The sequence below is a fragment of the Podarcis filfolensis genome (genome assembly GCF_964270895.1).
Source record: "Podarcis filfolensis genome assembly, chromosome: 2".
In the NCBI taxonomy this organism is placed as follows: Eukaryota; Metazoa; Chordata; class Lepidosauria; order Squamata; family Lacertidae; genus Podarcis; species Podarcis filfolensis.
The window spans coordinates 65,351,318-65,377,471 of NC_139605.1; positions in this window are offsets into that span (position 1 = coordinate 65,351,318).

A 26,154-nucleotide genomic window follows, 5' to 3' on the forward strand; every position below is an offset into this window, starting at 1 on the left:
TGGCAAACCCCCAATGTTAGCAATACACATTTAACCATTTTCCATTTTAAACTTTCATTAATACACAGGCATTTCCTTCATTTCTGTGTGAATTAAACCAATTATACTTCACATGCAACTCACTTTACCCTGGACCCATTGACCATGCCAGCTGGGACTGATGTGAGGTGAAGTTCAACAGCAGCTAGAGAGCCACAAGTTTCCCACATTTTAATTAAGCCAAGAGATGTTTAGAGGCTTCCAGCCAAAAATATGCACATGTTGAAAAGTAGTCACAGCATTTAGGCCTTCAAGATTTGGAAACTACTACTTTATTTTTGTAAATTTCCATGAAATAGTTAAGAGGGGAAAACAATCCTAGAACTTCAAGATGAAGCATGGAGAATGTGGCAAGTCCCACACAGCAAGTCCCCCTTCTGGGAACCAGCTCTCCTTTCCAATATATGGTGTGGGAAAGAGGGGTGCCAAGCAGGCTGCTGACATAATGGATTTGACTTGGCCAGAGGTTTCTCTCTTTCACAACATATATTTATAAGAAGCAGAATGAGCTCTATTGTTGTCTATAATACCATGCCACTCAAGCGTTTTGGAACTGTCAACATGCTCTGAGCAATTATTTTTAACACGGTATCTCTAGGGACTGTACGATGTTCGAATTTGGTTATGAAACTGTAGAATGTGATACTAGACTGTTCTAAGTCTTCATAATCTTGCTTTATATTTCCTTTAGGGAAACAACATTCTGTTGGTTAATAATGCGAACTGTAGCGCCAGGGCTTTTTTTTTTTGATGGAAGATAAATGGATGAGACAAAACACTCATCCTGTGCCCAGAGAATGCTGCCAGTACCAGTGGCTAGCCTCGGGCCTCCAGCACATTTTGCTTTGTATGCGATCTGTTTCATCTTTCCACTTGAACTTCCCAAGAGAATCCCAGTGTTCAAGTGCAAGAAAAAATATGGATGTTAAGTTAGTTATAAATACAAAAGAATTGTTCCTAATATGCCTACTTAAACAAAATATTGAGAAAAAGGCAATGCTTCTCCCGTTCTTTCATCTTTACTGTAGATAAGTTTAATACCTTCACTGGCAAAAGCCTATAGGATATCACACAATGTCTACTGAGTAGATTCTCCCCTTATATTGTTTGACTAGGACACACTACAATTGCCTAATATAAACAGTGAGGTGTTTTAATATTTTATTTTCATAATATATCTGTATTGTATGCAAGTGTCTCTAGTACCTGTTATATTTCTGAATCAACTTTCAGCCAAATTCTAATCCTGAATCCACTTACCTTTAAATTCTGACTTGTAGAAGCAGCCACTAGTCATTCACACTGATATTTCCCTGACCAACCAGGAGAACTGTTTAAGGGACAGTATGCATAATACTAAGTGAGAACTCTACAGCTGAGATGATCAGTCCTTCAATTTCCTCCAGCCAGAGGCATTTCATTTGTTTCTTCTGTCTCTCTTCAATAATAATAATAATAATAATAATAATAATAATAATAATAATTTATTTATTTATACCCTGCCGGTCTGGCTGGGTTTCCCCAGCGACTCTGAGTGGCTTCCAACAAAATATTAAAAATACAATAAAACATCAAACATTAAAAACTTCCCCAAACACGGCTGCTTTCAGATGTCTTCTAAAAGTCAGATAGTTGTTTATTTCCTTGACATCTGATGGCAGGGCATTCCACAGGGCAGGCGCCACTACCAAGAAGGCCCTCTGCCTGGTTCCCTGTAACCTCACTTCTCGCAGTGAGGGAATCACCAGAAGGCCCTCGGCGCTGGACATCAATGTCCAGGCTGAACGGTGGGGGTGGAGATGCTCCTTCAGGTATTGTCAGGGAACTGCCATCGGAGCCAGAGGCGGAGGGAAGGCTCCAGAGGGATGCCGGAGAGGGTCCCAGCAGGCAGAGAGGCAGCCCATCTGCTGGGGAAGGAAATCAGCGTAACACCAGTGGAGAAGGGGGGCAGATGGGGGAATCAGAGAGGAGGCTCCAGGACTCTTCGCCGGAGACCAGCGGAGAGAGCACGGGTGCTCCGCTGCCCACACCCTCCCTGCGCAGAAGACTTTCGCGCAGGGAGAGTAGGAGGAGACTTGGCGTCAAAGAACTTCTTTGCTGGAAGAAGTTCAAGAAACGCCCACTGACGGATTCTGCCAGCGACTGAAACAGCCACGAAGTGAAGGGCTGTCCAGACATAAAGGGTTCAACCAGGTAACCTAGCCAGGAGTGGCGGCAACTTACGCACGAGCAACCCCTATAACCATTACAGCAATCCGTCAGTCCCCGACATTGCTTGTGCACAGCTACAGGGAGGCAGCATAATGAGCCAAACCAGAGAAGCCGGAGGGACGGAGCAAGCAGCTGGAGTGCAAAATCTGGTAGAGAGGAACCGAGATTTGGAACAGCATGTGGCTCTCCTGACGGCGCGGCTGGACGAAAGACGGACTCAGGATGCACAGGTCAGACCCACCTCCATCGCAAGGAAGGTACCGGGGCTGGTACACAAGTTTGGGGGGAAGCCCCAGGACTACAACGCGTTCCGAATGGAAATAGAGTACACTTTGGAACTGCAGCATAATGACTTTTCTGATGATGGGGAAAGGGTGGTCTATATTGTGGGGCATCTAGAGGATGGGGCACGGGAATGGATCAGGCCCCTAATGGCGATGCAAAATGCTGCCTTGAAGGACCTTAGGAAATTTTTCCAAGCGATGGATGCGATGTATTCCAGTGAAGTGGAGCAAAGTGTGACTCGACAGGAATTGATGGGGTGCAGTTAGAGACTACTGGTCGCGCTTTGCGATGTTGATCCACCGGCTCGGGTGGGATCTGGACTCTGAACCCATTCAAATGTTGTTTGAGGAGGGGTTGTCCCCAACTGTGAAGGACGAGCTGTCCCGCGCGCCCCGCCCGCAATCGATGGATCAGCTGACCAAGGCTGTGCTTGCGATTGGAGTGCGGCAGGAAGCGCGGGCTCAGGAGAAACGCGAAGTGAGAGGGGAACGTTGCCATGACTACTGCATTCCTGAAATACCGAGACAGCTTTCCCAGGTGGCTGAACCAATGGAAATAGATGGCGCGCATTTGTGCGAGGTTTCAAACTCCAGTGAAGGTCGCAAGAGGGAGGGAAAGGATTGGAAAACCACCAAGAAGTGTTTCCTCTGCCAACGGCCAGGACATTTTGCCAGGGTCTGCCCTCAAAGAAAGGCCTGGCAAGGGATGGTGGGAGCTGCTGGCTGTGAGGAGAAGGGGGGAGAAGGGCAGGCGCAGGGAAACGACAACGCCTGGCTGCCAACCAGCGGGGCCAGCAGCCAGGCCAGCAACCAATAGAAGTGCCCCAGCCTGACCCTCCCAGGGCAGCTATAGCCATAGAAGTGGTGCTAGAACTCCCGAATGGGCACCCAGTCAAGGTGGAGGGGCTGCTGGATTCAGGCAGCTCCTGCAATTTCTTCAGCAGGGACTTCGCTCTAGAGCACCAACTCTACCTGCTGCCCCTGGATTTTCCCTTGCAAGTGACCACCATCGATGGCAGGGAACTGCTGGGAGGGGAAGTGACACACCAGACCCCACCAATGAGAATGAGGGTTTCCAGGCACACGGAGACCATTGCCTTTCACGTAGCCACACTGGCAGGACCCCCAATAATACTGGGGATGAGCTGGCTGGCACTGCATGATCCAGTAGTGTCATGGCACCAGTGGTCAGTCACCTTTGGGTCAGCTTACTGCTTGGAACACTGTCTGGGGCGGGAGAACCCAAGGATGACAGTGGCCAGGGTGGCTGGGCTGGCTGTGGAGCCAAAAGGGGAGGTGCCACCACAATATGCTGACCTGAAGGAAGTCTTCAGCGAGAAGGAGGCGGATAGACTACCCCCCCATAGGCCCTTTGACTGCCAAATCAACTTACTCCCAGGGGCTCAGCTGCCGGTGGGTAAGCTGTATGCCATGTCTGACCGGGAGATGCAGGAGTTGCGGCAATTTATTGACAAGAACCTGAAGAGAGGGTTCATAAGAGAATCAAAGGCGGTGGGGGGCAGTCCAGTGTTCTTTGTGGACAAAAAGGATACTAATCAGCCCAGGCTCGTTGTGGACTACCGGGGCGTCAACCTGGTGTCAGAACCCGTGACCTTCCCAATGCCCAGGATTGATGACATTTTAGCATGGGTGAGGCAGGGAAATTTTTTTACCAAGCTGGACCTCAGGGGAGCGTACAATTTGATTAGGATGAGGGAGGGGGACGAATGGAAGACCACCATGTTCACCACCCTGGGGGCCTTTGAGTACTTAGTTATGCCATTTGGATTATAGTCGGGCTCCGCCTGCTTTCAAGCTTTCATGCACCACGTGTTGGGGTCCCTGCTGTACAAGAACTGCATAGCCTTTTTGGACGACGTCTTAATCTATTCGGACAATGAGAAGCAACATGTCAGAGACGTCAGGGAAGTGCTAAAGAGACTGCAGAAGCACCAGTTGTGGGTCAAGCTGGAAAAATGCCAATTTCACGCCAGAGAGGTCGAGTTTCTGGGGTACAAGTTGTCAGACAAGGGCCTAGCTATGGACCCAAGCAAAGTGCAGGCGGTGCTGGAATGGAAGGCCCCCCAAACCCGGAAGGACGTGCAGAGGTTCCTAGGGTTCAGCAACTTCTACAGGAAGTTCATCAAGAACCTTGCCCATTTGACAGCGCCCATCACAGATTGTCTCAGTAGCAAAAAGAAGTTCGCCTGGACAGAAAGTGCTCAGCAATCCTTTGAAAGACTGAAGAAGGCGTTGGCTTCGGAAGAGCAGCTCCTGCACGTTGATCTGGAGAAGCCCATGAGGCTGGAGACCGACGCGTCAGACCGAGCCATCGGAGCGGTACTATTGCAGCCAGGAGCCCAGCAGGGCTGGAGGCCGTGTGCCTTTTTCTCGAGGAAGCTGGGCAAGTCGGAGCAAAACTACACGGTGTATGACCGCGAACTGCTTGCGATCTATGCAGCATTTCGCCGATGGAGACATCTGTTAATAGGGGCGCAGCACAAGATCCAGGTTTGTATGGATCACAAGAACTTGGAATACTGGAGGACTGCACGAGTACTCAACCAGAGACAGATTCAATGGACACAGGAGTTCTCCAAGTTTTCCTTTGAGATCCGATACGTGCCGGGAGAGGAAAATGTAACAGCAGATGCTCTCTCCCGGAAACCGGAGTACGTGGAAGGAGAGGGACCGCTGGAGATCCGACACGTGTTCCCCGAGAACTGATGGGTGTGTGGGGGAGCGTTGGTTGGGAAACGAGAACTGGCCGGGCTTACTAGAAACGACGGGTTCGCTCAAACTAAAATCAGGGAACTCCGGGACGGAAGGGAAAACCATGGAGGGTTTGAGGAAAAGGAAGGGCTACTGTACTATAAGGGGGCGCTGTACGTACCGGGGGAGACTTTGAGGGGGAAGGTACTCAAACAACTCCACGACAACCCAACAGCGGGGCACTTTGGACAGCACAAAACCATGCTGCTTGTCACCAGGCAGTTCTGGTGGCCAAGGGTGAGGGAAGATGAACGGGAATATGTACGGGGGTGCAACTGCTGCCAGAGGGCAAAGGGGGAGAGGGCGGCCCCCGCAGGGTTACTGGAACCCTTACCCATGCTGGGAAGACCCTGGGAGGTGGTGTCCATCGATTTTATGACAGATTTGCCCAAGTCAAGGGGGAAGACAGCAGTCATGGTAGTAGTCGATTGTGATGGGATGGTGAGCTGCTTGTGCGTAAAATCCTGATCCCTCAGAGTTTGGCTAAGTTCCCAAACCTCTGTCTGTGATGGAGCTCCTTAAGCATGGCTCCATCAATCGCTCGTTGAATCGGACAGTGGGCGTTTACGGAACTTCTTCCAGCATAAAAGCTCCTTAACGGAAACGCGTCTTCTGGACTCTCGGCGTGACAGTTTCCGCCAAGGAGTGGGTGTCCCTACGGGAGGTCCTGAAACCTCCCCACTGTTCTCGCTTGAAGTGTCTCTGAGCCCTCCCTCCGACTCACTTTCCCTTGGAACTCCACTTCTCCCCCTGCTGGTCCCCTCCTCCGCTGAGTGGTCTCTCTCACCCTCCATGAGCCCTTTCACCTCCTTCGTCTCAGATGACAGTTCCCTGACATCCACCTCCCCTCCAGGGCCCCCTTCACCCCCTCCCCTCCCCTCCTCTGCGGGAGGCGAGGGAGCAAAACCCCTGAAGGAACCTCCCTCATCTTCCGAAGTTTCGAACACTTCCCTCCACCTTTTGCTGTTTCCGGTTTCCAAGTACTCCTCCTCCTCGGAGTCTGTACCTCCTTCCAACTCTGATTCCCTGAATCCCTCCAGTTCCTCCTCATCGTCGGTGGTGCCAAAGTACTCCCTCCGGAACCTCGCTACTGGCTGAGGTTTCCTGGGGAACCTTTGGTGGAACGTTTCGATCAAGATCTCGTCATGGACCTCCTCTGCCTTCACCCAGGTGTTTTCCGACTCCGGTTCCCCTTCCCACGCGACCAAATACTCCACCTGATTACCCTTCCACCTGGAGTCGATGATTTCCGCCACATAGTTGCGGCTTTCCCTTTCTTCTATGGCTGGCCCCCGTGTGGATACCCCTTCACCTTCCCCCCTGTATGGTGACAGTAATGACCTGTGGAATACTGGGTGCAGTTTCATGTGGTTCGGTAACCGGAGTCTGAAAGCCACTGGGTTGACCTGTTGGATGACCTCAAATGGTCCCAATCTTTTGGGTCTCAATTTCTTGCAACCCCCCTTGAACGGCAATCCTTGGGTTGATAGCCAGACCCGACTCCCCACCCTAATTGTTTCACCTTCCCTTCTGCTCTTGTCTGCCTGCCTCTTATATTCTTCTTTGGCCCTTTCTAAGTTGTGTTGGAGTTGACGATGGATCGCTTCCATTTCTTCTACAAAAAGTTCAGCGGCCGGAACACTCCATCTCTCTCCTCCTTCCCCTGGAAACGCCCTGGGGTGGCACCCATAATTAGCCAAAAAGGGGCTCATCCCGGTGGACACATTCTCTGCATTATTGTAAGCAAATTCCGCTAGTGCCAACTTTTCGACCCAATCGTTTTCTCTGTCATTGACATAACACCTCAGGTATTGTTGAAGGATACCGTTTGCCCTCTCCGCCTGCCCATTGGTCTCAGGGTGCCTGGCAGTCGAAAAGTTGACCTCTACGTGCAACAAGCTCATAAGCTTCCTCCAGAATCTGGACATGAACTGTTTCCCTCTGTCGGAAACCACCCTCAAGGGGGCGCCATGCAGCCTAAAAATATGTTCTACAAACAATTTCGCTGTCTCTTCCGCCGTGACTGCATGTGAGCAAGCTACAAAGTGACCCATCTTAGTTAACAGGTCTACTACGACTAGTATGGCGGTTTTCCCCTGGGATTTGGGCAGATCAGTCATAAAATCTATCGACACCGCCAACCACGGTCGTTCTGGTGTGGGTAACGGTTCTAATAACCCCGCTGGTGCCCGCCTTTCTCCTTTGGCTCTCTGGCATTGGTCACACCTTCTCACATACTCCCGTACATCCTCCCTCACCTTGGGCCACCAAAACTCCCTGGTTACCAACCACATGGTCTTGTGTTGCCCAAAATGCCCCGCTGTGGGATTGTCGTGCAGCTGTTTGAGTACTCTCCCCCTCAATTCCCCTTCGGGTATATATAGCGCCCCTTTGTAATACAATGCCCCGTTTCTTTCTTCAAAACCTCCGGGGTCTTCTCCCTCTCTCCTTAAACCTCTGAGCTTATCCTGGGCGTACTCATCATTTACCGTTCCCTCTACCAGTTCTCTTTGCCCCACCCAGGCCGCACCACACACCCAGTGGTCCTCTGGGATAATATGTCTCTCTTCTGGCGCTCCCTCCCCCTCCAAATATTCAGGTTTGCGAGAGAGAGCGTCCGCTCTGATGTTTTCTGGACCTGGCACATAGCAGATTTCAAAATGGAATTTGGAGAACTCCTGGGCCCATCTCACTTGTCGTTGGTTGAGCACTCGTGCCGTTCTCCAATACTCCAAATTCTTGTGGTCCGTACACACTTGCACCTTATGCTGTGCGCCAATTAGTAAGTGTCTCCATCTCCGGAACGCTTCGTGAATGGCGAGTAGTTCTCGGTCATATACCGTGTAGTTCCTCTCGGACTTGTTCAGCTTACGCGAAAAGAAGGCACACGGTCTCCATTCCGACTTATTGCTCCCTGGCTGAAGCAGCACCGCCCCCACCGCCCGGTCTGAGGCATCAGTTTCCACTCTCATGGGTTTTTGTAAATCCACATGCAGGAGCTGTTCTTCCGAAGCGAATGCCTTTTTCAATTCCTCAAAAGCGTGCTCCGCCTCCGCCGTCCAAACGAATTTCTTCTTGCTGCTTAGACAGTCCGTGATGGGAGCCGTTAAGTGGGCAAAGTTCTTGATGAATTTACGGTAAAAGTTCCCAAACCCTAAGAACCTTTGCACATCTTTTTTCGTTTTCGGTGTCTTCCATTCCAGCACCGCCTGGACCTTGCCTGGATCCATGGCTAATCCCTTGTCTGATAAGCGGTACCCCAGGAATTCCACCTCCTTGGTGTGGAACTGACACTTCTCCAATTTCACCCACAACTGGTTTGCTTGCAGCTGGCTCAGCACTTCCCTGACATCCTTTACATGCTGCTCCTCATTCTCTGAATATATCAGCACGTCATCGAGGAAGGCCACGCAATTCTTGTAGAGCAAAGGTCCCAGTACATGGTTCATGAGCGATTGAAAACAGGCAGAGCCTGCTTGTAATCCAAAGGGCATAACGAGATATTCGAAAGCCCCTAGGGGGGTGAACATCGTTGTCTTCCATTCATCCCCCTTCTTTATTCGTATCAGGTTGTAAGCTCCTCTCAGATCCAGTTTCGTGAATATCTTTCCCTTCCTCACCCTGGTCAAAATATCATCAATCCTGGGCATGGGGAAAGTCACTGGTTCTGACACGGCATTTAGCCGCCGGTAGTCCACGACCAATCTCGGTTTATCCGTGTTTTTTTTGTCCACAAAAAACACTGGGCTGCCCCCCACCGCTCTGGACTCTCTGATGAAACCTCTCTTCAGGTTTTTGTCAATAAACTCCCTCAACTCCTGCATTTCCCTGTCTGACATGGTGTACAGCTTGCCCACGGGGAGCTGGGCCCCAGGGACCAGGTTAATTTGGCAGTCAAAGTCTCTATGCGGTGGTAGTTTATCTGCTTCCCTTTCGCTGAAGACCTTGCTCAGGTCAGCGTATTGTTTGGGCACCTTCCCTTTGTCCGCCATTTCCGTCCCTGCTAGGGAGGCTTTTGCCCCTTCTGGCACCTTCCCCTCTTTGCAGTGTTCCAGGCAATGTGCTGACCCAAAGGAGACCACTCTCTGATGCCAGCCCACTAGCGGGTCATGCAACGCTAGCCAGCTCATTCCCAAAATGACTGGCGCCCCTCCCAGGGTGGCTACATTGAACGCTATCCTTTCGGTGTGCCTTGCCACCCTCATAACCATTGGGACGGTCTGTAGGCTAACTTCTCCCCCCAACAGCTCCCTCCCATCGATCGTGGTGACCTGCAGGGGGTTGCTTAAAGGGAGTGTCTGTATCTGGTGTTCAGCTGCAAACTCCTTGCTCATAAAATTACAGGAGCTGCCTGAGTCCAACAGCGCCTTGGTCTTCAGTGGGTATCCGTTTGCCAGCTCTAGCAACACCTCTATTACTAGGGCTGGTCTTGGAGGTTCCGGAGTGGGCACTTTTACTGCTCCTTGGCCTGTCTGCAGTGCCCTGACAGTGGCAGACAGGCGTTGGCTTTTACTGGCTCCTGGACTTCCTCCTCCTTCCCCCCAACAGCTCCCGCCATCCCTTGCCATTCCTTTCTTTGCGGGCAGACTCTGGCAAAGTGACCTGGCTGCTGGCAGAGATAACATTTCTTGGCGCTCTTTCCCTCCTTCTTCCTCCCTTCACTGGGATTTGAAACTGCGCGCGCGCGCGCTGTTCCAACTTCCATCGGCTCTCCGGGCGGGAAACTTGGTTCTGGAATCTCTGGAATGCGGAAATCCCTCCAACGCTCTCCTTTCCCCTCCCGCTTCTCCAAGGCTCTTGCCTCCTGGCGCGCTCCAATGGTCAGCGCTGATTTGGTCAGCTGGTCCATAGACTCTGCCCTGGGCGCCCGGGAAAGTTCGTCTTTCACCGCCGAAGAAAGCCCCTCTTCAAAGAGCATTTGAATGGGTTCCGCCGATAGGTCCCACCCCAATTTATGTATCAACATTGTAAACTCAGTCCAGTACTCACGAACCGATCGGCTCCCCTGTTTGCAAGCCATCAATTGTCTGCGCACCAGTCCCTGTTCAATCTCGCTGGAAAACATCAAATCCATGGCGCGAAAAAACTTCCTCGCGTCCTTCAGCATGTCACTATTCCCTGCCATCAGGGGCCGGACCCAGTCTCTCGCCCCACCTTCGAGATGGCCAATCACAAACGCCACTCGCGATGCCTCATCGGGAAAGTCGTTAAACTGCAGTTCTAGAGCATACTGCATCTCTGTCCTAAAGGCTTGGTAGTTCCTGGGGTCCCCCCCAAACTTCTGCACCATTCCTGGCATCTTTCTTGCTAGTGTAGCGCCTTTTGCCTTTTCTGCATCCTGCGCCCTCCTTTCTTCTAGCCTCGCCGTTTGCATTGCTAGCTGGAGTTCCAACACTCTGTACCTTTCTTCCAGACTTGGACTTTCTCCAGCTCCTGCTGCTCCTCCGGCTCCGGCTGGGTTGCTCATGATGCCTCTCTGCACAAGCTGCTTTCAGGGACTGTCCGATTGCTGTGATGGGATGGTGAGCTGCTTGTGCGTAAAATCCTGATCCCTCAGAGTTTGGCTAAGTTCCCAAACCTCTGTCTGTGATGGAGCTCCTTAAGCATGGCTCCATCAATCGCTCGTTGAATCGGACAGTGGGCGTTTACGGAACTTCTTCCAGCATAAAAGCTCCTTAACGGAAACGCGTCTTCTGGACTCTCGGCGTGACAGTTTCCGCCAAGGAGTGGGTGTCCCTACGGGAGGTCCTGAAACCTCCCCACTGTTCTCGCTTGAAGTGTCTCTGAGCCCTCCCTCCGACTCACTTTCCCTTGGAACTCCACTTCTCCCCCTGCTGGTCCCCTCCTCCGCTGAGTGGTCTCTCTCACCCTCCATGAGCCCTTTCACCTCCTTCGTCTCAGATGACAGTTCCCTGACATCGATCTACTGACGAAAATGTGCCATTTCATAGCTTGCTCACATGCGGTGATGGCAGAGGAAACAGCCAGGTTGTTTGTGGATCACATCTTCACGCTGCATGGGGATCCCTCGAGGGTCATCTCAGATCGCGGGAAACAATTTACTTCCCGGTTGTGGAGGAAGCTCATGAGCTTGCTGCAGGTCGAGGTGGACTTCTCGACGGTGAGACACCCGGAAACCAACGGACAAGCAGAAAGAGCGAACAGTATACTCCAGCAATACCTACGCTGCTACGTCAGCGAGAGACAGAAGGATTGGGTAGAGAAACTAGCGCTGGCTGAATTTGCATACAATAACGCTGAACATGTGTCCACGGGAATGAGCCCGTTCATGGCCAATTATGGGTGTCACCCCAGGGCCTTCCCGGGGAGGGGGGAGGAAGGATGGAGTGTACCTGCGGCAGAGCAGTTTGTGGAAGAAATGGAGGCCTTGCACCAGCAACTCAAGATGAACTTGGAGCGGGCCAAGGAAGTTTACAAGAGGCAGGCAGACAAGCACCGTCGGGAGGGGGAGGCCATACGGGTGGGAGACCGAGTGTGGTTGTCAACCCAAGGGTTACCTGTTAAGGGAGGGTGCAAGAAGTTGCAGCCGAGGCGGCTGGGACCTTTTGAGGTAACACAGCAGGTGAACCCCGTGGCATTCAAGCTCGTTGCCTGACAGCATGAAGATACATCCGGTGTTCCATAGGTCCCTACTCTCACCGTACAGGGAGGGCCGGGAATTTCCGGGGCGGGAGGGAGGAGTCACCACCCACCCGCGGGTAGAGGAGAGGGAACACTACAACCAAGCCACGGAAATACTCGATTCAAGGTGGCGAGGGCGCCAGGTGGAGTACTTGGTAGCTTGGGGGGGGGGAGAACCCAGGTCAGAAAACACGTGGGTTCCCGCTGAGGCAATCAATGACGGGTATCTGGTGGAAGAGTTCCACAGCCTGTTCCCAGATAAACCAAAACCAATAGCGAGATTCTGGGAGGAAGAATTTGGAACCACAGACGACAAAGAGGACTTTGTGGGTTTTCCTGCCTCCGAAGAGGAAGGAGGGGAGGTGTCAGAGGGAGAAGAATCAGACTGGGAGGCCCACCCCGTGGGAAGAGATCGGAGCGGGTGGGAAGCGGGTTTTGAATCCTCAGAGGAGGGCGACAGCTCCTTCCGGAGATTCCCCGCATCGTCGGCCGAGGAAAGGGACGAGGTTGAATCAGAAGGTCGGGCCGGGGGTGGAGGGGGTTCTGGGGGGGAGGTGGATGTCAGGGAACTGCCATCGGAGCCAGAGGTGGAGGGAAGGCTCCAGAGGGATGCCGGAGAGAGTCCCAGCAGGCAGAGAGGCAGCCCATCTGCTGGGGAAGGAAATCAGTGTAACACCAGTGGAGAAGGGGGGCAGATGGGGAATCGGAGAGGAGGCTCCAGGACTCTTCACCGGAGACCAGCGGAGAGAGCACGGGTGCTCCGCTGCCCACACCCTCCCTGCGCAGAAGACTTTCGCGCAGGGAGAGTAGGAGGAGACTTGGCGTCAAAGAACTTCTTTGCTGGAAGAAGTTCAAGAAACGCCCACTGACGGATTCTGCCAGCGACTGAAACAGCCACGAAGTGAAGGGCTGTCCAGACAGAAAGGGTTCAGTCAGGTAACCTAGCCAGGAGTGGCGGCAACTTACGCATGAGCAACCCCTATAACCATTACAGGTATACAGGACCGAGGCCATTTAGGGCTTTAAAGGTCAGCACCAACACTTTGAATTGTGCTCGGAAACGTACTGGGAGCCAATGTAGTCTCTCAGGACTGGTGTTATATGGTCTCGGTGGCCACTCCCAGTCACCAGTCTAGCTGCCGCATTCTGGAGTAATTGCAGTTTCCGAGTCACCTTCAAAGGTAGCCCCACGTAGAGTGCATTGCAGTAGTCCAAGTGGGAGATAACCAGAGCATGCACCACTCTGGCAAGACAGTCCACAGACAGGTAGGGTCTAAGCCTGTGTACCAGATGGAGCTGGTAGACAGCTGCCCTGGACATAGAATTGACATGCGCCTCCATGGACAGCTGTGAGTCCAAAATGACTCCCAGGTTGCACACATGGTTCTTCAGGGGCACAGTTACCCCATTCAGGACCAGGGAGTCCTCCATAACTGCCCGCCCCCCGTCCCCCCAAAACAGTACTTCTGTCTTGTCAGGAGTGAACCTCAATCTGTTAGCTGCCATCCATCCTCCAACTGCCTCCAGACACTCACACAGGACCTTCACTGGTTCTGATTTAAAAGAGAGGTAGAGCTGGGTATCATCCACATACCGATGAATGCCCAGTCCAAACCCCCTGATGATCTCTCCCAGAGGCTTCATATAGATGTTGAAAAGCATGGGGAGAGGACGGAACCCTTAGGCACCCCACAAGTGAGAGCCCAGGGGTCTGAACACTCATCCCCCACTACCACTTTCTGGACACGGCCCAGGAGGAAGGAGAGGAACCACTGTATAACAGTGCCCCCAGCTCCCAGGCCCTCTAGACGGTCCAGAAGGATATTATGGTCGATGGTATCAAAGGCCGTTGAGAGATCCAGCAGAACTAGGAAACAGCTTTCACCTTTGTCCCTAGCCCGCCGGAGATCATTGACCAGAGCAACCAAGGCAGTTTCAGTCCCATGATGAGGCCTGAATCCCAACTGGAAGGGATTCAAATGGTCCGCATCCTCCAGGTGTCCCTGGAGTTGTTCAGCAACCACCCGCTCAATCACCTTGCCCAAGAATGGGAGAATTGAGGCTGGGCGATAGTCGGCCATATTGGCTGAGTCTATAGATGGTTTTTTAAGAAGCGGTTTAATAACAACCTCTTTCAGTGGGCCTGGGAAGGCTCCCTCAGAGAGGGAAGCATTCACCACCCCACAGAGTCCATTGCTTAGCCCTTCCCGCCTCACTTTTATGAGCCAGGATGGGAAAGGATCAAGGAGACAGGTGGTCAGTTTCATCATCCAAGCAGCCTGTCCACATCCTCGGAGGTAACAGATTGGAATTGATTCCATGCAACTTGACTAGACAGGACTCTAGCACTCTCCTGCCCCGGCCCTGCTCCCACCATGGAGTCTACCTCTTTCTTAATCTGAGTGACTTTATCTGCAAAAAACTTTGCAAAATCATTGCAGGAAATCTTGGGGTCTTTACCAGGCCTCAATGGCAAAGGTGGTTTGATGGGATGCTGGATGCTATGATCCTATACACGACTGTGGCCTGATGGGAAGTCTTGCTCTCACGCTTCGCTCCTGCACATAATGCTGCACAAACCGTCCCAATACTAATACATTCCCTCACCACCCCAGAATGTTCAGTTCACATTGAGTTCATGAAACACCGTACCCTGACCTGTCCTCAATGCATAGTTGACCACATCTATTGGAACGTAATTGTTTAAGTCTTGCATTATCAATCATTAGTTATATTTTAATTAGGAGGTTTTCATGCCTGTCTAGTTCTGTGCTCCCTTTCCCAGTCTTTAATCTACTGGTGATTAATGCAACCTTTTGCTTTGTACTTGTGTTAACCAATCAGCAATAAGCACATGTGTGGCAATGCTGTAATATTCAATAAAAGGGACTCCCCGAGACTTGCTCCGGAGATGCCTCCCAGATGACGCTCGCTACCTGTCTGTCGTTATTTCAGCCCAACAGTGGTTCCGTTAAATTGCCTCAAAAAGGAAGTGGGAGGCAGTTTGGCAGATCAACCAACACCTAAGATATAGGGGCACTCCTGCTCCTCCCTTTCATGCACTGATGTGTACACTCCTGTGTTGTCTGAACATGCCAAGGCACCTTCTTAATCACACCCTCTCTCTCAGGTAATATAGCCTAAAAGTAACACATTTAGCATTTAGCATTTAGATGGCTGAATGGAAAATTCCCTGTCTGTCACACAGAACATGTTTAGGCACTCACAAACCTCATAAAAGAAAACCCATGTATTCAATCAACTCAATTTAACACTGCAGAGATATTAAAACTGTTTGCCGCATTTCTCAGCCGTTTAATATCAGACATATCTTGTTTCAGAATTTTTTGTATCATATGTTGAAAACAAGAAAAATGGCAATCATGCCCACTTGCCCAGAGAAAATGGAAGGCCCCTTCAGATGGCGGTGATAGAAAAACAGACTTTTTCTCAACTCTGCACGGTTATGATAGAAAATCTGCTGTATTTGCCAGATCGGCAAGGTTATGTTATCAGCTTCATCAAGCAACAGAACAATGCCAGTTTGCATCACCACTGACGTGATCTGCAATATCTCTCTTTTCTCACTGCTGCAGGACATATGCTTATGGCTAGATATGAGGGTATAAAACATTTGCTAGATGAAAACATGCACATTATTTGGCAGCTGGCTAACAATCCTTTCCCAGGGCTTTAGCCAGCTGCATTGTCAAGTAGCCTTAGGAAATGGCTTGTTTTACACTGCAATAATACTTGACAGACAATTAAACGTTTACTGTAGCTCTAAGGCTCTGGAAAAGGATTGTTATCCAGCTGCCAAATAAGTAGATCATCTAGAATGTTCTCTATGAAGGAATCTGCATTTGACTTTACAATCCAAAGGGCAGCATCTCTACTTCTTTTTGTAAAAACAACATTGTATTGAGATTTATTCCATATATAACCAACACCATTGCAGCTTTGTACTGCTCTGGATTGACCATTAGAAGAAAAATATGTGGGTGGTGGTGGTGGTGGTGGTGGTCACATGCATGACATGTGAAAAGCATAGTGTGATGCTTTACATCTGGTTTGTGGAACTATAATACTGAAAATAGGATGCAGCTGAAGGTTTTGGTATTAAGGTTTACAGATAACAAACCTATCTGGAGAAGATGGGCCTGGCATCAGTCATTCATGCCCTCGATACCACCAAACTGGATTGATGTCGTGCCTACCTTGAGGTGTTGCCTTGAATGACAATCCAGAAAATTCAGTTGGTGCATAACATGGCTGCTAGGCCGTTCGCTGCTATCATGATATTGGAGGCTATTTCTCTGATCTTACACTTTCTGTACTGGTCCCTCATTTTCTGCCGGGCTCAGCTTAAAGCGCTTGTGCATATGAGCCTGTTGGCCTTTCAGTTTGGCTGCAGGGCCCTGGTCTTTGTTCCTTTCATATGAGCTGCTAGATGGGCAAGGGACAGGGTCTTTTTGGTAATGGTGACAGTAGTGCCAGTGTGGTTAGGCAGAGCTGTGGTCCTGCCCTGCTTAGACTGGTGTCGCTACAGCTTACTAAAATGGGGCTGGGTGTTGGCAAAGTAGCAGTTGCTTAGATGCACTGCTGCTAGCATTGGATTGGCTCCACTGCTGTTTCTGCATGGCTTTGACCTCACCACTACCCAAGCCCTGCCCAGGTATGCTGTAATGATGCCAGTGTCAGGAGGGTAACTTGCTTTCTGCCCTACCACAGTTGCCACTACTGGGTGATGTAATTATGGAATGTCCGCCTGATGGAGATACACTGGGTTTCCCTCTCTCTGATTGTCTTTGACAGGTGCAAACATTAGTTGAGAGCTAGTTTCTAAGATGTGATCTAGTTTCTAAGTATTAGGGATATTTATTTTGTTGTGATTCTTGTTTTTATTTATTGCAATTGTTGTTTTAATGTTGTCAATTGGTTATGTGATTTTATTCTTCAGCCTCTATCGTATATTGTATGTTTTAATTGTAAACCACTTTTTTTTATATAGAAAAGTGGGGTGTAAATATTAAGCCAAACTAAACTTATAGGCATACATATATGGAACCAGTGAAATGAATAGGAGCCAAAGAATGATTTTGGACAGTAAAGGCAAGCAGGTGACGTATTAAGCACCCCTTCCCCCTGCTGTTCCTCCACTAAAAAAAAAAATCACATCTTCAGTCTGCTTGTCATTTTAAAAAGGGAAAAAACCAGTGCTTTTTTTCTGGGGGTACTTAAAGTTATGCAGTACCAGCACATATTTTCTAGAAGAAAAGCACTGGTTAAAAACATAGCATTTACTGTAACAACTTCATAGTGAGTACTGGCACCTCTTTTTCTAGAAAAAAAGCACTGAAAAACAAAAGAACTTTTATTGCTATGTTACATGCATTTATGTATAAAATGAATATGCCCCAGGTGTGAATGTACTATATAATTCATAGGCTTGACTAATCTAGAATGGTTTGTTGTGTTATCCACTCTCGATAACTGAATTTAGCAAACTTTGATAATTGAATTGGCACAGCAAATAATAAAAAAGCCATTTTATCTCTACTGCTTCCCACCAAAATGCAGACATGCTCTCAAAAAAAAAGAAAAGAGAAGATTTTCTCTTTTGCTTTTTGAAGCAAATACACCATTACTGCAGTTCTCAGTTTGGCAGACATTCATTTCAGATGATGCGAACATTAAATAAAAAGTAGCTATGAGTCTCCATAGAACAAGATACAGCAGTGTGTTCATGGCCGGCCCCAAACATTTGCTTCCTGAGGCAAAGGACAAGATGTCTTACCTCTCCATTCCATATACAGAAATTGATTGGAGTGGCAGCTGAATCTTGCTTCAACACTGGCAACTGGTTAGCATCCTTCACTGTACCTGTAGCAGCAGGCAAGTTTAGGGGTCTCCAGGACATGTCATGTGGCATACACAGCTCTGTCCTCCAACTGACCTTACCTGCCTAGACCGATAACACAAAACACATAATAGAAAATACTGCCACCTCCTTCACCAGTTATCCATTGCTGTTATTATCCAGTGGTCAATAATTCTGAATAAGATTTCCATAATCAAGATGGTTTTAAGCAGGCCTGCCCCTCATTTGCTGAAAGGTTTTGAGGTCTCAGTTGTGAGGGGAGGGGTGTAGGACTACGCATTTTCATCCAGTCTCATAACTCTCCTTGGGTTGTAGACAGGCAGTTGTAGTGTCTGTGAATGTTTTTCCTCCTGAATTCTTATTGTGTCCCTGTGGCTACATAATAGCCAGTAGCACGCATGGCATGACAAATCGCAACAGTAAAAACTCTTCCAATGCTGTTACTGCAGATGTGTGTAATCTTGTTTAATGTAATGTAATCTTCACAAGCACCTATCTGATAGTGTTTTGACTTCACAGCTGACACCAAACACAGCTACCTCCTTTACCCATGCCTGCACAGCTTGGTTTCCCTCTGTGCACAATGGTATCTTCCTTCTTCCATCTTTTGGGAAATAAGAACTTCTGCCTGAGGTGGGAAATGGTTTTGTTTGTTATTATGTTGTTTAGTTTTGTGTTTTTATACTGTAAACCACCCTGCAATTCTCGGATGAAGGATGGCATATGAATTTAATAAATAAAAACATAAAGTGGATATTTAAGGCTATATATAGTCTTACACTGATAAAGTTAGACCAATATTCCACCTGTTAATGTCTTAGTCCATGGGTAGGCAAACTAAGGCCTGGGGGCCGGATCCAGCCCAATCACATTCTAAATCCGGCCAGTGAACGGTCCGGGAATGAGCGTGCTTTTACATGAGTAGAATGTGTCCTTTTATTTAAAATGCATCTCTGGGTTTTTTTCTGTGGGGCATAGGAATTCGTTCATTTCCCCCCCCCAAAAAAAATATAGTCCGGCCTCCCACAAGGTCTGAGGGACAGTGGACCGGCCCCCTGCTGAAAAAGTTTGCTGACCCCTCGAAAAACCATATAGGTTTTATGAGCGTTTCTCTTCAATTCTCAAACAATCATGAGGGGTTATTCTAGGGTTTGAAAGCACTATGTAAAGTTCAAAAAGGTGAAGAGGCACAGCCCCTCACTTTCCTACCAGTCTCCACCATCTTTCTCAACTAAAAACAAACAAAATACATCAGGAAAATTCATTACCAAACAGTATGAAAACTACAAGTCCCATCATTGCTGACAGGAAATGACTCTCTGGGCATTATTTTTCAGGGATGATGATGGACAAGATCTCTCCTGTATGGTAATGAATCCCCTTTGCCCCCTGATGATACTACTTCCCCTTCTCCCAAAGTAAGGGACCGTTGCTTGGAAAGGCAGGTGGCTGTAGGGCAGGGTGTGACTGCCATTTTGAATCGGACCCAGGTGAAGGGGAGATGAGTGTTTCAAGTCATCTCACACCTCTTGCTGCTTAGCCTGCTTGGCACAGTTTCCTACAGAATCTTAAGTAAAAGACTCTCTCACTTCTGCTACTTGAGATCCTTTAATTAGGGATGTTGAGGATTGCAAATGGGCGTATAAAGTATATGCTCCCCTGCTGAGCTGTGCATTCTCCTCTCATAAGGAAGCTGCTGAATGCCCTTTCTCTTGTTGCAGGAGCAGAGGACAGACACATGCGGCTAGTGTACTGAATCTCATCTACATAAGTTAGCACTCATGACCTAAATCGTAGGAAAACAGTATAGCCATTAGAGGGATCTTGGCTATGGGAACTCATAGACAAAAGGAAATTATGTTTGCACAAGAAGGTTAAACCAATACTAGTCACACACTGTAAAAAGTATGAGATGAGATAATAGCATAAATCCCTCATTGCTGTAAAAGTCTTCAGTTTATACTAGAAACCTACTTAAAAAGTCATCTGAAGCTGGTGCATCAAAGGCAACTTCTTGATTAAAGCTATATGGTAGAAGTTGGTAATAAAAGCTGCATGATGCAGTATGATATCACATTTATACAAGATGCACGGCACTACCTTTATTATCATTCATTCATTCATTCATTCAGTTCCCTATGGATACAATCATATTCCCACATACCTAAATGGAGTAGGACTTTCTTCTGGGTAGGTATGCATAGGATTAATTTTGTGTGATACCTGTGATTTTTTCCTTGCTAGGTGTTAATTTTTAATGGTAAATTTATGTGATCTTTATGTGCTTTAATTACATATGATGAGCTTATTAAGAGAGTGCTTATTTTGTTTCTTTTTTGCAGTTCTGATTAAAGTTGGGGTCTTGGCATGCTTTTACTACTGAATGCAATTGAAACTTGAACCATGTTCAAGTAAGAATGAAGATATTGAAAACTGGCTAATATCCACTGCTGAGCTAGACTGGACAAAATTCTCTTGCATCTTGCAGGTTTCATCTGTAGCATGCAATCCACTGAGCTATTCTGCTGGACAAATGCCATTTGTTTAAATGAGCAGCTTGTGCAGGGGCTGCACTTAGTAAATTGTTGCTAAAATTTGCCTAAATTATTGGCAATTTGTTAGTCCTCTGCCAGGACTAACACAGGAATATTTCTGTGTGTTTTAAAGCTGCAGTTACAGTACATAAACCAGGGACTCAGCTATACAGCTGCAAATACTGTATAATGTTTTAAGTGTGTTTTAAGTGCATTATACAAATGTGACACTAGATCAGGCATGTCCAAAGACCGTTTCAGGGTCGGTTTAATCCAGCCCCTGTGGCAGTTTATTTCTTGGGGTAAAAAAAAACAAAACCCTACAGCACCTTCAACCCTAAAAAAGTTCAACACCTTCAATCTTTAAAAAAGAACTTCAAGAACTTCAATCCTAAAAAAGGTCAACAAGGGTCACGGCCCTTCACTTCATCAAATCTGGCCCTCTTGAAAAATGTTTGGACACCACTGCACTAGATGGAGATGGTGAGCTTATGCCAATTTCAATATATTTTTCAAAACTTTTAAAAAGCATTTTCATAGCGGGTTTTTTTTTAATGCGCCTAGATTACACCCAAGTATGCCAAAACAATATGGGGAACCTGTAGTATCCCAGATGCTGCTGGACTCTAATTTCCTTGAGCCTTAGGCAGCATGGCTGAGGGTTAGAGATCTCCTCATCTCTGTATCATATAGAATTCTACTATTTCAGTCTACCACTGCACCACACATAATTTCCTAGTTCTCAGTAGCAAATGTCTTCAACAGTACCACTTCAGAGGAAAAGTGGGTTCACAATCAAACTCATGACTGAATATTCTTCCATGCCAAAGCATTCTATGCACATAGAAAAATTGATCTCCAGGGAAGGATAATAGCCTAGCCCTCTCTCCAACAGGACAATATTTTATGAAATGGGAATTTGTTTGTTTCTTTGTTTTGTTTATTGTTTCAAAAGAGGATTGTTCAGTTATGTGGGAACCAAATCTCCCCAGGGGTAGTTAACACAGTGATCTCTAGATCAGGGCTCTAGATGTTTTTCAGTCCAAAAACAAGCATTGCTGACCATTGGCCATGCTGAAAGTGGCTGCTTGAAACTGGAGTCCAAAAGCTGAATTTTTCAGTTATATATAAAAAAAATCAAATTGGAGCAGCTTTGATGTGACTCAACGTATCTGACCTATCCTGAACACTTAAGTATGAATCCTAAGGGTTCAGTATATTTTTAAACAACTACAATTCTTAGTCATCAGTAAATGCCACAGAAAGGGAAATAGCTTTTGTCTTATCTATCTTACCTTCCTCTTAAAGAAAGCAAGAACGCAAATAAGCCACTTCAGATTAGTATGTGACTGCATAGTCAGAGGTCTCCATAGACAATGGAGACCAAAACACACTGTAGATTTTTATCCTAATTGGTTCTAGCCAATTAGTTCCTTCTGCCTGACTCAAACTGGAACTTTACCAGTGGAGGCAATCATTCAGCCCTATCGTGGCTGAAATGAGCTCTCTAAATGCTTTTCACTAGTGCTAAAAGAAAGAGATTTGTTCATAATAGAAGATCTTAACAGCTCAATACTGAAATTGCTTCTCCACAAATTAGTTATTAACACATAATCCCAAACAGATGTTCAATGCTATCATTGACGGCCGTACTGGAACTATGTGCACACAGCTCTGGCTCCTGAAGAGGACCTTTTGGTCTTTGGAAATAGGTGTGCATCACCCTACTGCTTAGTCACTTTATTAAGGAGTGTTGTTGTTGCTTTCTAGCATAATTTTTGCCAGCTAAAGATTTTGTGTATCCCATTATGAGCACGTTAGCTCAAATGGCTATATTTTGTTGGAAAGATCAGCTAACCTGGAAAGGATCTAGAAAACTGGGACAAAATGAAAGTTTCTTTGCCCAATATCCTCTACTGGAATTCAAGGGAGTGTCTGCACCTTCCAGTCCCCAGTGTCCTGAAATGATTAAATGATCAATCTTTGTTCAGTTCTACATATAATCAAAGCAACACTGTCTCACCAGTTGACTGACTATGTAGGGGCCCAAATTCTCAAGCATCCTTCACAAGAAATATTTCAAATTCTTTCTAAAGCCTAGACCCCATATCCTACTTTGTTAAGCAACAAGTTGTTGACATCTGTCTTGAGAGACAATTGAGGGTGCCTCCAGGAGTGAAGTCAAACCACTGACTTAGCAGCATCAAAGTGACCTATCTGGACTGCAAGCCTGGACAGTGTGTATGAAGGACCTGGGCTGCCCAGACGACAAGACACACACCCCGCCCGGTCTTGCTGATGTGGTCCAAATGAAAGCAGAACAATACATTTGGCACTAGCTAGGCTACAGGAGTTGCTTTTTCTTCTCCTGAAGATATCCCACAAGGCAGTGGAGGTTTGGGATTAGAGTTTTCATTCTCCTAGATGGGCTACCTTCCCAGGTTGACAAGCCCCATTCGACCCTCTACAGAACATGCAGTATCTGCCTTCTTGACCATTGGAGCCACTATTAGTCTCATCTGCTCAATCCACTGGAGCCTGTCTTCACATGCAGGGGAAGTCCCTAGCTAACTAAGGGTTTGAGACCAATGGTTACTCTTACCTGGTTTAGTCGGCTGGTTGAAGCCATTCCTGGGGTGTGTTCATTGTAGCATTCTGACAGCTTCTAGGAGCCACAGGTGAGAGGTGAGTGCAGGGTGGGGACTAAAAGTTTACATACTACCCCAGACGGAGCACAACATGTCCCCCACCAGAGGTACTACCCCTAACACCCGGTATAGGAACAAGACTATCATTGTTTCAGAGCCACCTTTCACATTTCTGAATCTTTGTGATCAATGGGTGTAACTTGTTAGTTTCTGTTTCTCACTGAGCAGCTGCTTGCAGTCACAAGACTGTTTACATTCCAGAGAGTCCAGATACTGTTGGATTCTCACGGGAAAGGGAGACGGGATGTGACGTTACTGGTTTCCTGTTTCCTTTGTTCTTTTGTTTTCTTTGTTAAGTTGCTCTCTGCTTCTCACAGAGAGATGTATATTTCTTTGCTCTCTGCATAGCTTAGTAATAAGGCATAGCAATGTAGCCCATACCTGCCTCATCCTTCCGTTGTGGTCTTTGTTGTTTTAATGCTCTGCTGGGCTCAAAGGAAGATGAGCCATATCAGCTCGGCCGACCGGAGCTGAATTTTCAATATAACTATCCAAGGACCCCTGAATTACACAAGTCACCCAAGTCCTTCACAAGTCTTTCCAGAGACCTTTCAGTGTGTCCTTTATGGGACTTGTAACTATATTTTGGGAGTTCTCTATACTGTGTTTGTTCTTGCACCTCTGAACTCCAAAGGATTCCAGAAAAGGGTACGATAGGTGTTGCCTGACTTTGCCCCCCTGCTCCCAGTGTATTGTATACCTTGATCAAGAAAAAATTTCCTATTTTTATCATTCTTTTTGGATTTACCTTGATATTAAGAACCCCACATACTCTCCTTATGTTGCAACAGAACATTGTCTTTTCTCCATGTCTCTTATTCTCAACAGCTTTTCAATGTGCAGTACGATGTGTGGAACCAAGGAATCACTATGCAGCCACTGTGGCTGAAGGCTGCCCTTACTACTCATTTTCTCCACCTTCACTTCATACTTAACTATGTTCATGGAAATAAGAAGAGTGCTAATGGAGCAGGTCAAAGTTCTATTTAGTTCGTCATCTTCTCCTCACAGTGGCCCACAAGGCATTTGCTAAGCAAATAATTGCATTGTAAGGAACCAACAACTGGTCTTCCTCTCTGAAACCAAACAATTAGTTTTCATATGGGAATACTTTAGTGGGCTTCTAAATCTCTTAAGCAATGTTGGGGCTTGTTTTCTGGCAGCTTTGAGCATCATACCATTTCCCTTTCACTTCTCGGATCAATGTCATGTTCAGGGGATCCTGTTCAGGGATCCTTCTCAGGTTTGGTTTTCCTTCAGAGGACTGCACAATGAAATCTACAAATAAGGATGTGTTAACATATTTGCAAGCTGAGAAAGAATTGATGGCAAGCATCAGATAGCATTGCTAAATCCAAAACAGAACCATAAAGGTTTGTTTTATGCAGAGTATTCTCACCCACAGTTCAAGTTACTCTTCCCTACTGAGAGGCTCTCAAGCATGGCCTGTTATTAAACAGATAAACAGCATTTTTCAGCAGTAGCAAACTCTTCAAAAGAACATTTAAAAGCTATCAGATCCCCAAGAGTTCCTAAAGCCAATTTAGAAACAATTAAAAGCCCAGGAAAACAAGATAATTTTGCTTGGCACCTAATGGTCATCAAATTGGATGCCAGGTGAACAAATAGGAGGAGGGACTTCTATAGCCAATGTACAACCAACAGGTATTTGGGATATGTAAAATCCCGGAGCTTTTGGGAGTAGGCAGTTCTCTTCAATGATATTTAGGGATTTAAAGGTTACTAAAGTCAGAATTTGGAATTGTGCTAAATAAGAATGGCTTATTCTTATTCAAAAGACAGTAGGCTTTCACATTTTTCACAAGTGCTTTAAGAAAGCATAACTGCTTTGATTTTTTTTAAGTTAGCAAATTATTATCAGGGCTGAGATGAAGGGGTCAATATTTACAAACTTTTTAAAAGGGTCTCTTTAAAAAAGATATTTTTCAAAGTCAGCAGCAAAAGGAGATGAAAGTGTTCAGCTGCTCAGGTAACAATGATCTGATTTGTTTGCCCTCAGTACTAACACTATAATCACTGCACTATAATCACTAGTCAGGATGGCCAATTTGATCAATATGATCGTTACTTTGATCTGCAGATCAGTTAACTGATCTACAGATTGTAAACTGCTAATGCCAGGCTGATGTGCTATATAGCATTGTCATATTATCACATGCAGATTGTGATTTCTGATTGCCTGGGATCAATTGAGAAAGGAGAAATGGGAGAAGAGAGGGTGATGGTGAAACATCATCAAGAAATGGGGAACTATAGCAGCAAACCTTTCCAAAGATGAGCATTTGCACCTTTAAAGATCTTTTCAGGAAATAATTATCTATCTCCTACAACCAGAAATTGCTACTTTTCAAAAGAACATCAAAACCAACTAACATTTGATCAAATCCTACATTTATTACAGAGTTGAACTCCATCCAATCAGTAGATTATTGCTCATTTGCTAACATTTCTTTTTGAACAATGAAAATCTTTTATTACTTCCTTAAAAACACATATTCTATTACTGAAGCAGGAAGCGACGTATTTAGAGATCACATTGAATGCCAGTGTGCTCAGATGAATGGAAAGAGATAGGGATCATATCCTCAGCTGGCATAAAATTATGTCAGCAGGGTGCTTTATTTCCAAAGGACGATCTAACCCAAGGGAAATGGAACAAACATTCTCCTCCTCTTCAAGTTAATTGCTTTTTTTTATCTTCCTTTCATTGTAGGATGAAACATGACATTCACTTGCCTCTTTTTCCCAGGGAATATTAATCTTTGATATCAAGAGATGTTAAATAGCTGTAGTCTAGCCACAGGTGGAATGTGTTTGGGGTGGTTTCATTTAGAAAATATATGAGCAACAGTGAAATGCTATACATATCTACGCAGAAGTAATTTCCGGTATAAGATTGCTATGTAAGGGAGGGATATAGCAGAGCAGAGGTGGGGCGTGAATCATTTGGCCCGTGAACCAAATGTGACCCTCCAGGGCTTTTTAACTCCTTGGCCACATCCCTTCTCCCCAGGCGATACCCCATATTTTGCCTGGCTGCAATGGTCCTTGAACTGGGCTCA